This window comes from Lepus europaeus, chromosome 5, assembly GCF_033115175.1.
Source record: "Lepus europaeus isolate LE1 chromosome 5, mLepTim1.pri, whole genome shotgun sequence".
Lineage (NCBI taxonomy): Eukaryota > Metazoa > Chordata > Mammalia > Lagomorpha > Leporidae > Lepus > Lepus europaeus.
In genome coordinates this window covers 108,760,683-108,774,922 of record NC_084831.1, presented here as the reverse complement: position 1 = coordinate 108,774,922, position 14,240 = coordinate 108,760,683, and the positions used below count along the sequence as shown (strand labels likewise).

General features: G+C 44.1%; 1 pseudogene; it reads left to right on the top strand.

Annotated features, from left to right (window-relative positions):
• The first annotated feature begins 10,653 nt into the window (after positions 1-10,653).
• LOC133759177 (protein FAM104A-like) lies at positions 10,654-12,209 on the top strand (annotated as a pseudogene).
• The last annotated feature ends 2,031 nt before the right edge of the window (positions 12,210-14,240 follow it).

Below are 14,240 nucleotides of genomic sequence, written 5' to 3'. Positions count from 1 at the left end.
TTCTCCCTATTTGTAGCTCGTCTTCTCATCTTCTTCCCAGAGTATTTTGCATACCAAGTTTTTTATGTTGATGAAGTTTAATTGATCAACTTTTTCTCCTATGGATTCCACTGTTAGTGTTAAATCTAAGAATTCTTGACCTAGCCCTAGATCCTGAAGATTTTCTCCTGTGTTTTCTAAGTTTTAAATATAACTTAATCATTCATTTTTAATTCTTTTTCTTTTTTTAAATCTGTATTTATTTTCATTTTATTTGAAAGAGAGAAACAGAGAAAAAGTCAGTGAGATATCTCTCATCTGCTGCTTCACTCCCCGGATTTCCAAAACAGCCGTTACTGGGCCAGACTCAGGGGCTCAAGCACTTGAGCTATCCCCTGCTGCCTCCCAGGATGTGCCCCAGCAGGAAGCTGGATTGGAAGCGGAAGAGCTGGCAGCAAACAAGACACTTCAATATGGGATGTGGGCATCCTAAGCAGTGCCTTAAGTAACTACTATGCAAAACACACATCCCTAATCATTCAATCTTATTGAAAATGTTTATACAGTATGAGGTGAAATTTATTTATTTGCTTATGGATGTTCAATGGCTCCAGCACCATTTGTTAAAAAAGCAATCCTTGCCGGGTTCTAGTCCCGGTTGCTCCTCTTCCAGTCCAGCTCTCTGCTGTGACCCGGGAAAGCAGTGGAGGATGGCCCAAGTGCTTGGGCCACTGCACCCGCATGGGAGACCAGGAAAAAGCACCTAGCTCCTGGCTTCAAATCGGAGCAGCTCCAGCCATAACAGCCACTTGGGGAGTGAACCAATGGAAGGAAGACCTTTCTCTCTGCCTGTCCCTCTCACTGTCTGCAACTCTCTCAAATAAAATAAATAAAAAAATATTTTTAAATAAAGCAATCCTTCCTCCATTGAGTTGCTTTTGCGTCTTTGTCAAAATTTGGTTGGGAATATTTGTGTGGATGTTTGAGTTCTTTATTCTGTTCCACTGATCTCTGCATCTCTCTTGCCAGTATTATCATGTACTGTTCTAATTATGGTAGCTCTATGGTAAGCTATAATTTTACCCCACTTTGACAGGATTATTTCAGTTATTCTGTTGTACTTTGTGATATAACTTTCAAAATTAGCTTAAATATCACTTAAAAACTCAAAAGGTTTTTATAGGAATTATACAAAGCATCTTCAAAAAGTTTGTGGAAATGCACATTTTATTTAATTCTATTTTCCACAAATGTTTTGAAGCCCACTTGTATTAAATCTATTAGCTATTCTGAGAAATTACATCTTTACTATGCTGAGTCTTCAAATCCACAAACATGGTGTACCTCTATTTAGGTCTTTGATATTTTCTTCATAGTTTTCAGAGTACAAACCTTGTATATGATTCATAAAGTACGTATTTCATTTTTTAAGTGATTCTAAATGGCATTGGTTTTCACTTCAGTTACTTCATGTTCATTTTCTTATTTTTAAGATTTATTTGTTTATTTATTTGAAGGGCAGAGTTACAGAGAGGCAGAGGCAGAGAGAGAGAGGTCTTCCATCCACTGGTTCACTCCCCAGATGACTGCAACAGCCAGTGCTGCACCAGTCCAAAGCCAGGAGCCAAGAACTTCCTCCAGGTCTCCCACATGGGTGCAGGGGCCCAAGGACCTGGGCCATCGTCCACTTCTTTCTCAGGCCATAGCAGAGAGCTGGATTGGAAGTGGAGCATCCAGGACTCGAACCAGCTTCCATATGGGATACTGGCATTGCAGGCAGCAGCTTTACCCGCTATGCCACATGTTATTTTCAATTCAGCACCAAACTATTACTAAGTCTGTTGATGCTAAAAATTAATAGATCAAATATTCAAAAAATGAAATTTATTTGGAACACAAAAATTCTAGGTTGTATCACATCTGTTATTCAGTAAATAGGCATTCTCCAAAGCAGGAAAAGCCCTTACAACTCAAAAAGAACCCTCCAATTTTTTTCTTTTTTAATTTTTATAAAACAATTTGACTTCTTAAATTTTTTCATTTATTTTTTATTTAAAGGCAGAGAGAGAGATATTTTCTACCTGCTGGTTTACTCCCCAGATACCCACAACAGCCAGGGCTGGGCCAGGCCAAAGCTGGCGCTTGGGTAAACTAGCCAGTTCTTCCACTTGGGTGATAGGAACCCGATCCTTTGAGCCATCACCACTGCCACTCAGGGTCGCATTAATAGGAAGCGGGATCCAGGAACCAGAGGTGAGAGTTGAACCCAGGTATGCCAAGGTGGGATGTGGGCGTCTTAACCACTAAGTGAAACATTTGCCCCCAAATTCCAACTTAGAAATGGGCAAAGGACTGGAATAGCCATCTCTCCAAAGAAAACATACAAAAGGTTAAAAAAAAAAAAGTACAAGAAAAGATGCTTCGCTCATTAATCACTAGAGGAATATAAATCAAAATGATAATGAAGTACCACTTGACACTTACTGGGAATGCAAAAGAAAAAAAGAAAAAGTATTGGTGTGCACAGGGAGAAACTGAAAGCTGCAGACATCATAGACGGGAATGTAAAATGGTTCAGTCTGGTGCGCAAGTTTGGTGGTTCCACAAAAAGTGAAACACAAAATAACTGTGACCAAGCAATTCCACTCCTAGGTACTGAAACTTAATAAATATATATTCACAGCACATCATCATATTCATTACAGCCAAAAGATTTTTTAAAAGTGTCTATTAAAAAATGAATGAATAGAGGCCAGCGCTGTGTTGTAGCAGGTTAAGCTGCCACCTGTAGTGCCAGCATCCCATATGGGCATGCTGGTTCAAATCCCGGCTGCTCCACTTCTGATCCAGCTCCCTGCCTGGAAAAGCAGTGGAAGATGCTCCAAGTCCTTATGTCGCTGCACCCATGTGGGAGACCCAGAAGATCCTGGCTCCTGGCTTCAGATTGGCCCAGCTGCTACCAGCTAGGAATGGGGAGAATGGAGAATAACAGTTTAAGGAGTATAGACTTCCCTTTTGGAGTGAAGATGCTTTGGAATTCGATAGAGGTGATAATCACACAGCATTGTGAATGGACGAAAAGCTGGTGACTCTCACGTGAATTCTTTTCAATAAAACCAGGCTCTACAGATGGAGCTCATATTAAGCAACCAAAAGGAATGTCTCAAGATACTGATTTCACTTTATGTTTACATCAAGTGGATTCATTTTGTGGCTGGGAGCTGTTTCACTGAATTTGAAAACCAAACTTGAAGTAGTTTTCAATTCTAAACAAAACAATAAGAAATATAATTACCAGATAGGTGATTTAGTTGTTTTTTTTTCTCTCAAGTGCTTCAAAACATATTTGAGGTTTTTCACAGCAAAAAAAAAAAAAATCATATTAAATACAGCTGGATCATTTCTACATAATTGGCTTTTCATTCCTGATCTGGTTTTGAACTGTTTACGCCACTTTAGAAATTAACCATTATCAGCCTCATTAATGAAACAGAAACCACCTCTTCTAATCATTTACAAAATGCTTGTCACACAAAATTTAAACAAAGAATAGGATCTGGGCAAAGTAACATCCCTTTAAAAGCTACTGCCACTAATTATAAGGGTATGCTAGTTCCTATGTTGTTGTTTCCCGTTTATTATGAAAGAAGCCTGGAAACCTACAACATTTCTCTTGGCAAAGTTGTTTCAGAGTCTGATTCTTTCATATAAGGCTAATTATTTAAATAGCACTTTTTTCCATTCATTTTTAGCTTTTTATAGCTGAATTTTCAGCTGTTTTGTTATGTCTGTAAAATATAAAAATTAGATTCTTAGTCAAGCCAACTTTAGACATTATTTTCTATTATATGTAACTTTTAGCTTGATGAGTGAAAAAGAGCTTGAGAGACCAGTTTAACATATAGTTCAGGGAATTTCTTGTGAAGTAGCACAAGCAAATTATCAGTTTGCATACTCAAAAACAAAATTAAGTTTAGATTTCTGGTTATAAAAGATAATTTTGCTTGGCTTGACTAAGAATGTTACAAAGCTTTAAGGGATTTATGGGAAAATATGCTTCTGTCCACCAAAGTGTCATATTTCATATAGTTGAGAATGTTTTAAATTTAGAAAGATAAAGCAAAAAACTAGGGTACTAAATAAAAACATAAGGGATAATAGTGCAATGTAAACTTTGAATACATATGATGCTAATGATTGATCATCAATTTGAGTGTGTGTTTGAGCTGCTTAAAAAAAAAGAATTATTGCCGGCACCGCAGCTCACTAGGCTAATCCTCCACCTTGCGGCGCCGGCACACCGGGTTCTAGTCCCAGTCGGGGCACCGATCCTGTCCCGGTTGCCCCTCTTCCAGGCCAGCTCTCTGCTGTGGCCAGGGAGTGCAGTGGAGGATGGCCCAAGTGCTTGGGCCCTGCACCCCATGGGAGACCAGGAGAAGCACCTGGCTCCTGCCATCGGATCAGTGCGGTGCGCCGACCACAGCGCGCCGGCCGCGGCGGCCATTGGAGGGTGAACCAACAGCAAAAGGAAGACCTTTCTCTCTGTCTCTCTCTCACTGTCCACTCTGCCTGTCAAAAAAAAAAAAAAAAATTATTTATTTATTTATTTGAAATGCAGAGTTACAGAGAGAAATCTTCCATCCACTGGTTCACTCCACAAATGGCTACAACAGCCAGGGCTGGGCCAGGCCCAAGCCAGGAGCCAGGAGCTTCTGGGTCTCCCACATGGGTGCAGGGACACAGCACTTAGGCAATCTCCTGCTGCTTTGCTTTCCCAGGCCATTAGCAAGGTGCTGGATTGGAAGTGGAGCAGCCAGGACTCGAACCAGAACCCATATGGGATGCCAGCATGGCAAGTGGTGGCTTTACTCACTATGCTACAACACCAGCCCCTCTTACGCATTTTTTTTTTTTTTTATTTGAAAGGCAGAGAGACACAAAGAGAGAGAAACAGAAAGTCAAATCTTCCATCTGCTAATTCACTCCCTAAACACCCACATCAGTCAGGGCGGGGCCAGACTGCAGCCAGGATCTTGGAGCTTAATATCTTCCCCATGGGTGACAGGAACCCAACTACTTGAGCCATCCCCTGCTGCCTCCTAGGGTGCATGTTGCAGGAAACTGGAACCCGGAGCAGAGTCAGGACTCAAACTCAGGCATTCCAGTGTGGGATGAAGGCGAACCAAGCAACATCTTAAATGCTGCACCAAACATCTACCCCTTGAAACCATATTAGTAAAATCCCCAGGGGAGAAAGCAAAGCTCATGACATTGTCAATTTCAAGGGCAGGAAATTTTTAGAAGTATTCTATTTATAATTCTCCTATCTAAGCAATTTGGAAAGTCATACTGCCAATATTTTTTCCTACACCAGTCAAAATCTGCTGGGAAAAATATTACTTCTTCATCCAAAGTGGCAATATGTATAGCTCCTCATTCTGAAATGAATTTAGAAGCACTTGGTTTAAGTGGCCTGGTGAGTCACCATTATATAAATTAAAGATTTAAACAATACCATAGGAATTGGAGTTTCAGCATTTATTACCATAAAGTTCTTTACCAGTGATTTTAGACTGTCAGATATTTTGTATAAATTCACTTTAAAATGTAGAATTAAATACTCCAACACTTTATTTTGCTATGACCCAATTTTTCCTTAATCAATCATATATTTGATAGACTGTTGTAGAAATGCACATGATTCATGTGCACCAGTTTTTTTGGCGTTGTCAGTCTTTCCTGGGTAATGAGTCACTAACAGATCAGCTCAGGTTCTAATTGTAAGGACAAAAAATTATTCACATTTTTAAACATAATGCTTGTGGTTATTTAACATTTATTTATATAATATTACTGCTAGAATGGATATTTTTAAAATTATCTATAAAAGAGGATGATTGCTCTTTCTTGTTTTTTAACTAAATCAAGTAAGTCTTAGTTAGCAGCTCATCTGGATCCTGCCAAAGTGAACTTGTATCATTTTGACAAGATGCAGAAGTGGCACTAATTGTTATTAAAAGCATTAAAGCATTAACCTTTTGTAACCTCATTTTTCACTTGATACACACATTTAAGTATTTTATCAAGCTGAAGTTAAACACTAAAAATTAGAATGAAAAATTGATCCATTCTCCACAGGCTAAGAAGAATGAATGTGATAAAAAGTAAAAGCAGGAGGAGAAAGAGACAGCTTAAACAGTTGTTTCTGTGTTAACTAGCTTATTTCTATTCACTTATGGTTGGTGTAACTAAAAAGCCAGAGAAGGAATTTAGAAGCATTCACTACAAATATCATTTAGCCTTCAGCATTTCAAAATTATCAAGTTGATAGCACCAGGAATTGATTTATTATACATTACATAAAAAACTCTAAACTCAAGAATTCAAATAAATATTTTAGATAGCAGTCTCCCAGTGACAAATTTAATCCGGTTCAATTTATGGCCATTCACAGCACACCTCAATAAAAGATTCTCAACAAATATGACTATCCCAAACCTTCTGCCACCTGACTATAATGTAGGCACTTCAATAGCTGCAAAGGAATACAAAAACAAATTCAAAGTCACTTCAAAATGTTTTTATAAAATGGAATTAAAAGATAAGTTTAGGCCGGTGCCGTGGCTCAACAGGCTAATCCTCCGCCTTGCGGCGCCGGCACACCGGGTTCTAGTCCCGGTCGGGGCACCGATCCTGTCCCGGTTGCCCCTCTTCCAGGCCAGCTCTCTGCTGTGGCCAGGGAATGCAGTGGAGGATGGCCCAAGTGTTTGGGCTCTGCACCCCATGGGAGACCAGGAGAAGCACCTGGCTCCTGCCATCGGATCAGCGTGGTGCGCCGGCCGCAGCGCGCTACCGCGGCGGCCATTAGAGGGTGAACCAACGGCAAAAAAAAGGAAGACCTTTCTCTCTGTCTCTCTCTCTCTCTCACTGTCCACTCTGCCTGTCAAAAAAAAAAAAAAAAAAGATAAGTTTAGGGGCTGGCATTGTGGCGCAAAAGGTTAAGCTTCCACTTGTGACACCGGCATCCTAAGTGAGGGTGCCAATCCAAGTCCTGACTCCTCTGCCTGCTATCATTTTCTGCTGGTGTACCTAAAAGGGCAGCAAATGATGGCTCAACTCCTTGAGCCCCTGCCACCTGTATGGGAGACCCAGATGGAGCTCCTGGCTCCTTGCTTCAGCTTGGCCCAGCTCTGGTTGTTGTAGCCACTTGGAGAGTGATACGGCAGATGGAAGATCTCTCTCTTTGTCTCTCTCCCTCTCCCTCTCCCTCTCCCTCTCTCTGTATGTGTGTGTGTGCGTGTGTGTGTGTCACCCTTTCAAGTAAATGAATAAACCCCTTCTTAAAAAAAGAAAAAGTTTATTTTGGTGAAAAATTTTTGAAATCCTTGCATAATTTTTCTGTACTATTCATTTCCCATGAACTTTTTGAAGACTCCCCCATACAATATAATTCCTCTCTAGTTGTCTATATTATATTGTCTACATTACCCAAGATAGAATGTCATATGTACTATGCAAACAAAGAACTGTGGGACATACCAAAGGAAGAAACAAATAACTAGTACAGACCACAGCCAGCTTTTGTAGTTTACATTTACTTTTTTTTTTTTTTTTTTTTGACAGGCAGAGTGGACAGTGAGAGAGAGACAGAGAGAAAGGTCTTCCTTTGCCATTGGTTCACCCTCCAATGGCCTCCGCGGCCGGCACACTGCGGCCGGCACGCTGCGGCCGGCGCACCGCGCTGATCCGAAGGCAGGAGCCAGGTGCTTCTCCTGGTCTCCCATGTGGGTGCAGGGCCCAAGCACTTGGGCCATCCTCCACTGCACTCCCTGGCCACAGCAGAGAGCTGGCCTGGAAGAGGGGCAACCGGGACAGAATCCGGAGCCCCGACCGGGACTAGAACCCGGTGTGCCGGCGCCACAAGGTGGAGGATTAGCCTGTTGAGCCACGGCGCCAGCCTACATTTCCTTTTTTTAAAAAGGATTTATTTATTTATCTGAAAGGCAGAGATGCAGAGATAGAAGGTGAGATAGAGAGAGAAATCCTTCATCTACTAGTTTACTCCCCAAATGGCTGCAATTCCAGGGCTGGACCAGGTTGAAGCCAGGAGCCAGGAGCTTCATCCAGTTCTCCTGCATGGGTGGCAGGGGCCCAAGGACTTGGGCCATCTTCTGCTGCTTTCCCAGACAAATTAGCAGGGAGCTGGATGTGGAAGTGGAGCAGTCAGGATTCAAACTGGCACCCATATGGGATGCCAGCGCTGCAGGTGGAGCTTAACCCGCTGTGCCACAGCACCGGCCTCGTTTACATTTATTATTCTTTCTGGCTACCACATATCTAAGGTTTTGTTTTTGTTTTTGTTTTTGACAGGAGGAGTGGACAGTGAGAGAGAGAGACAAAGAGAAAGGTCTTCCTTTTTCCGTTGGTTCACCCCTCAATGGCTGCTGCGGCTGACGTGCTGCAGCCGGCGCACCACGCTGATCGAAGCCAGGAGCCAGGTGCTTCTCCTGGTCTCCCATGCAGGTGCAGGGCCCAAGCACCTGGGCCATCCTCCACTGCACTACTGGGCCACAGCAGAGAGCTGGACTGGAAGAGGAGCGACCCGGACAGAATCCAGCGCCCCAACCAGGATTGGAACCCAGTGTGCCGGCGCCGCAGGAGGAGGATTAGCCTATTGAGCCGCGGCGCCGGCCTAAGGTGTTTTGTTTTGTTTTTGTAAACCATGATGTGTGAGGAGTTTCTTAATTTTAATTTTTATTTATTTGTTTGAGAGGCAAGAGAGTCAAAGACACAGAGAGAAAAGAGCTCCTATTCACTAGTTCATTCTCCAAATGTCCATTCCTTCTGGAGGACTGAAGCCAGGAGCCTGTAGTACCGGCATCCCATATGGGTTCTGGTTCGAGTCCTGGCTGCTCCACTTCCCATCCAGCTCCCTATATCTCATGAAGTTACAGCAGTGCTCCACAAATTTGTCTTTTGTTTTTGTTTTTTTTTTTGGTAGGCAGAGTGGATAGTGAGAGAGAGAGACAGAGAGAAAGGTCTTCCTTTTTGCCATTGGTTCACCCTCCAATGGCCGCTGCAGCCGGTCACAAATTTGTCTTACCAGCAGAATCAAATTGAGTTGCTTCCAAATTCAAGCTAAGGATATTTGATCAAAAGGTCCAGAGGAGCCTTTGATTCATTCCACAGTATTTGTAGAATTTTTCAGGCATTTTGCAGTTTCCAGGGATCAGTGGTAGTAAAAACAAACAAAAAAATATCGTCTGCATTGTCATGGAGATTACTGTCTCGATGGAAAACAGAAAGTAATCTCATAATCACCCTGGTGACTATGTAATTATAGATGTACTTTAAAAAAAAAAAGACCCACAATTTTACGACAGTGTGTAATAAAGAAACCTAACCAAAACTGATAGATTGCAGAAGGTTTCCCTGATGAAGAATAGTTGGTTGAGATCTCAAGAGTGAGAGATATTTGAGTTGAGCCCCGAAGGATCTCAGGCAGAGATGCAAGAATGAAAGTGTGGGCATGTCATTGTGGCACAGCAGGTTAAACCACCACTTCGGATGCTGATGCATTCCATGTGCATGCTGGCTTGAGTTCCACCTGCACTGCTTCCAATTCAGCTTCCTGCTAACGTGCCTGGGAAGAAGATGACTCAAGAGCTTGAGTCCTTGCCACCTGCATGGGAGAACTGATAGAATTTCAAGTTCTTGGCTTCAGACTGGCCCAGCCCCGGCCTTTTTGGCCATCTGGGGAGTGAACCAGCAGATGGAAGATCTCTCTCTCTCTCTCCCTCTCTCTCTCTCTCCCTCTTTATCTCTCTTTCTTTCTCTGTAACTCGGCCTTTCAAATAAATAAATAAATCTTTCTTAAAAATGCAAGTGTCAGACCACTGATCACATTAAATATCTCATCTCCTAGAACTATGAGATAGTGGGAGACCAAGAGAGTGCAGCCTCCTCTTGAGAGAGGTCAAAGAGACTGTTATCAAGGAATAGTCAAATTTCAAAAAGGCCAGGAAGATGAAAAACGTGTCTGAACCATTCAGACAGTCAAAGAATTTGTTCAGGACGCCAAGTTTACTCCTGAAGGTGCACAGTAAGGAGCAGTTTCCAAACTGGAATTCTGGTAGCGCTGGACACACAGGAAAACTGCCCAAGCATGTTTCTGAGAAACAACTTTCTAGGTCCTCAGGAAACCATTTATGCATTGATCTGCCTGAGAATGACGTCATGTTCATATAACAGATTTTTTTTTCTCTCCGTGTCTTCCTGATAAGGTCAGGAAGACCAGTGGGACACTGAAGGGGTTAAATCCTAAAGCACATGCAGGCATGGCTCACTAGGTTAATCCTCTGCCTGGGGTGCCAGGACCCCGGGTACTAGTCCCAGTTGGGGTGCCGGATTCTGTCCTGGTTGCTCCTCTTCCAGTCCAGCTCTCTGCTTTGGCCCGGGAAGGCAGTGGAGGATGGCCCAAGTGCTTGGGCCCTGCACCCACATGGGAGACCAGGAGAAGCACCTGGCTCCTGGCTTCACATTGGCGCAGTGCCGACCACAGCGGCCACTTGGGGGGTGAACCAACGGCAAAGGAAGACCTTTCTCTCTGTCTCTCCCTCTCTCACTGTCTAACTCTGCCTGTCAAAAAAAAATAAAAATAAAAAAATAAAGCACATGCAAAGGAATGTTGTGAAACAAGCTCTACCCCATCTCCAAACTGGACTTGTAAATGTATTGAAGATTTCTGCTGTCTTCTTGCCACAGCTTCTGAGAAGTTTGTGCATCCATCTTGGTCTGGAACACAGTAGGTAAGTTGCCCTAATGAACTCTTTTATCCTTATATGGAGCTTCCTCCTTCATTCAGGATTCAGGGTTCCTTCTGTCTGAGGGGCATTGTGTGTTCTGCTGATATCCACACACACTTTACCTAAAGAACGCAGGCTAGTGGAGGAGACGCCAGAAGTAGTGGTGGTGCAGCCCTACGCAGGGGTACTCACCACCAGCTGCAGCCACCTGAGTGATGGTGACAGCCAAGGCCAGAGGGAGTGGCCCACTTCCTCTGTTCCCTCCTCCTGCAGAGCCACACCCCAGCTCTCCCTTCCACCAGCTGCCATGAGTGAGTGCCAAGACCCCAGGCAATGGAGAAGGAATGGCAATGAGAGAGAATCATCTTCCCCCAGGACAGAAGTGAGGCCAAACGCCTGTAATATACAGGCAGGACCCAGCCCCTTGTCTGTCTCCCTTAGCCCAAGTGTCCTTGCCTGTCCTATACCAAAAGGAATTCACTGTACTGAGGGAGTGGTACAGCTGGTACTATGAGTTTCTAATCACCTAACTAAAGAAGTCCTTTGTTTCTCGGATAGATAAAACTTGTTGGCCAGTATTGTCCAGAGGAGTTTGTCTAGGGGGATTCTGGGTCCAGGCAGGGAAATTCCAGGTCTGGGGCAGAAGGTAACATATAACCCCCCACCCCAGAACAACTAAAGCCCACCTGGCCATCACAACTTCCCTACAGATCACGGCATCACCGGCCAAAGGAAGGTCACAAGTACCACTGACCATCTAGGATCTTGGACACAAGCTGATCACATACCTCTCAGCTCCAATTTCAATCTGTAGGAACCTTCCCCCCTCACTCCTCCGAGAGCCCAGGAATTGAGTAATAGCTGTCTGGCTCTTTGCTCTGCGTTTTGCAATAAACACCTACTTTCTCCACTGCCCCCGTGTCATGGATTGGCTTTCTGTGTGTTGGGCAAGGGGCCCAGGTTTGGGGGTTCTACAGCCAACACCTCTAACTAGCTTGGGGGTTGATCAGCAATAAAAGGAGCAGTAGAAACCCTGTCTTTCAGCTGTGTCTTCCAGCTGTGACAGTGGCAGGAGTGGCAGGAGCAGCAGCATTCATAGCCCCACACATAGCCAGTGGGCCCCAGAGCAGCTTAAGGCAGACCACAGAGGGATCCAGCCCCAGCACCCCTCAGCCCACACCCAAGCAGTCTGCACTACTCCAAGGCCTTTCCTTCTACATCAACCAGACCCTGAAAGAGGCCTAATTCTATAGCCTACAGCACCAGGAGAGCTTCCAGCATGATCCTACGACACTCTTGGCCTTTGAGTTTACAGCTCCTACAAGGAAAGAAGTCAGTGTTTGGAACAGTGGAGAAAGAATTCTCCACATATATTTCTACACTTATTCCCCTTTAATGAGGCTCTTTTTGAAGTTGTTTGAATAGCAAATAGCTTTCTCTTTTTTTAAGATTTATTCATTTATTCAAAAGGTAGAGCTATAGAGAGAGAGAAGGCGAGACAGAGAGAGAGAGAGAGATCTTCCACCCTCTGGTTCACTCCCCAAAAGGCTGCAAGAAGCCAGGAACCAAGAGCTTCTTCCAGGTCTCCCATGCAGGTGTGGGGGCCCAAGGACTTGAGCCATCTTCTACTGCTTCCCCAGGATATTAGCAGGGAGCTGGATCAGATGTGGCGCAGTGGGGACTTAACCAGCAAATTGCTTTCAAAGATGAAGTATGACCAAAGGGGAGGTATTCCTATCAACCGTGATCAAAGATTCATGCTCCCTAAGCTCTGAGTTTCTCATCCGCCACACTCCAGTACATGTGCAGCGTCATCTCACCCTGTTTACAGAGGACGATCTGTGCAGAAGTGCTGGTATTCTGGCTTCTGGATTGCAGAGAGTAATGGACTGCCCTCAGTCTGTGGCTCAGCGGCTTCAAGCGTGGTGCCCTCTAGTCTGTCAGGAGGTCTATCCGCAGCCTCACAGTCCCCCACAAGCTTGTGCTTGACCAAATATCCAAGAATGAAGGTCCCCATACAGTTCATGGTCAGGGCACCTCCCTGCCTCACTGGGAACTCTGACCTGGGAACTCTGGGATACCTTGGCTTCCCCAGACCCCCAGCTCCTTCTCAACTCTGGGACTCTACCTGAGTAGCTCTCTCTTGGGCTGTGCCTGGAATCTCTCCAGGTAGGACACTGGGCAGTCATAGGGCTCACTTGCTTGTCTCCCTTCTCTCAGGATCACTCTCCAGAAATATCCAAGATATCCAATGTCATATAAATTGTTCTTGCACAAATATCTTGCCCAAGTTTTTTTGTTTTGTTTCGTTTTGTTTTTTTGCGCAAAATAGGCAAGGGGGTAGATCTGGCCCTCGTTATTTCATCTCAAGTCTTGGGGCCAGTGCTGTGGCTTAGCAGGTAAAGCTGCCGCCTGCAGTCCCAGCATCCCCATATAAGTGCCGGTTCAAATCCCGGTTGCTCCACTTCTGTGGGAGACGTGGAAGAAGCTCCTGGCTCCTGGCTTCGGATCAGCACAGCTCCAGCCATTGTGGCATTTTGGGGAGTGAACAAGCGATGGAAGATCTCTCTCTCTGTAACTCTACCTCTCAAATAAATAAATAAATATTTGAAAAGGAGAGAGAAAGAGAGATACAGTTGTTATGTGGCACTTTGGGGACTTCACCAGAGACCCAGGTCAACGACTGTGCAGGGGAAGCTGATACCTGCAGTAAGGTCTGAGTATCATGGTAACATAATAGAGGTCTCAGTATCCCTGTATTATGGCAGTTTTTTTCTACTTCTGACTCCCAAAAGGCTATTTTCATTAGGGGTCATTCTCAATAAACTGACAAGTCCTACAGCTCAATTTTCTGTGCTATTTAACTCTGCAATGATCCCGAACAAAATGGCACAGTCCCTTTATGGGCCAGGCACTAGGCTTGATTCTTTGTATATATTGCCTTTCTAATTTTCACAATCACCATATTACACAGGCACTAATGTCAGCTTCACTTTACAAATGAGAAAACTGAGGCTCAGATAAGTTAAATGGCTTGTCCATGGTCACGGAGCTGACAGATGTGAATCCAACCAAAATTTAGGTATGTTTAACTCCAACGTTTATGCAATGGTTCAATAAGGGATAAATTAACACAGTAGATAAACTGGACTAGCCTCCTCAAAACATTGATCACAATATATGGCCAGATGACTACAGGAAAAACGAGGCTCAAAATAAAAATCATAAGCCCCATGTTCTAGGAGAAATCTGTTGGGACTTCTTGGCTTGTCTACCAACATGTTCATCTCACATAAGACCACCCAAAGAATCAGCAGACTGGGGTGGGCACTGGGGATAAGCTGCTGCTTGGGATGCCCACATCCCACATCAGAGTGCCAATTCAAGTGCAGGCTACTCCACTTCTGATCCAGCTTCTTGCTAATGCATCCTGGGAGGCAGCAGATGACTCAGTGC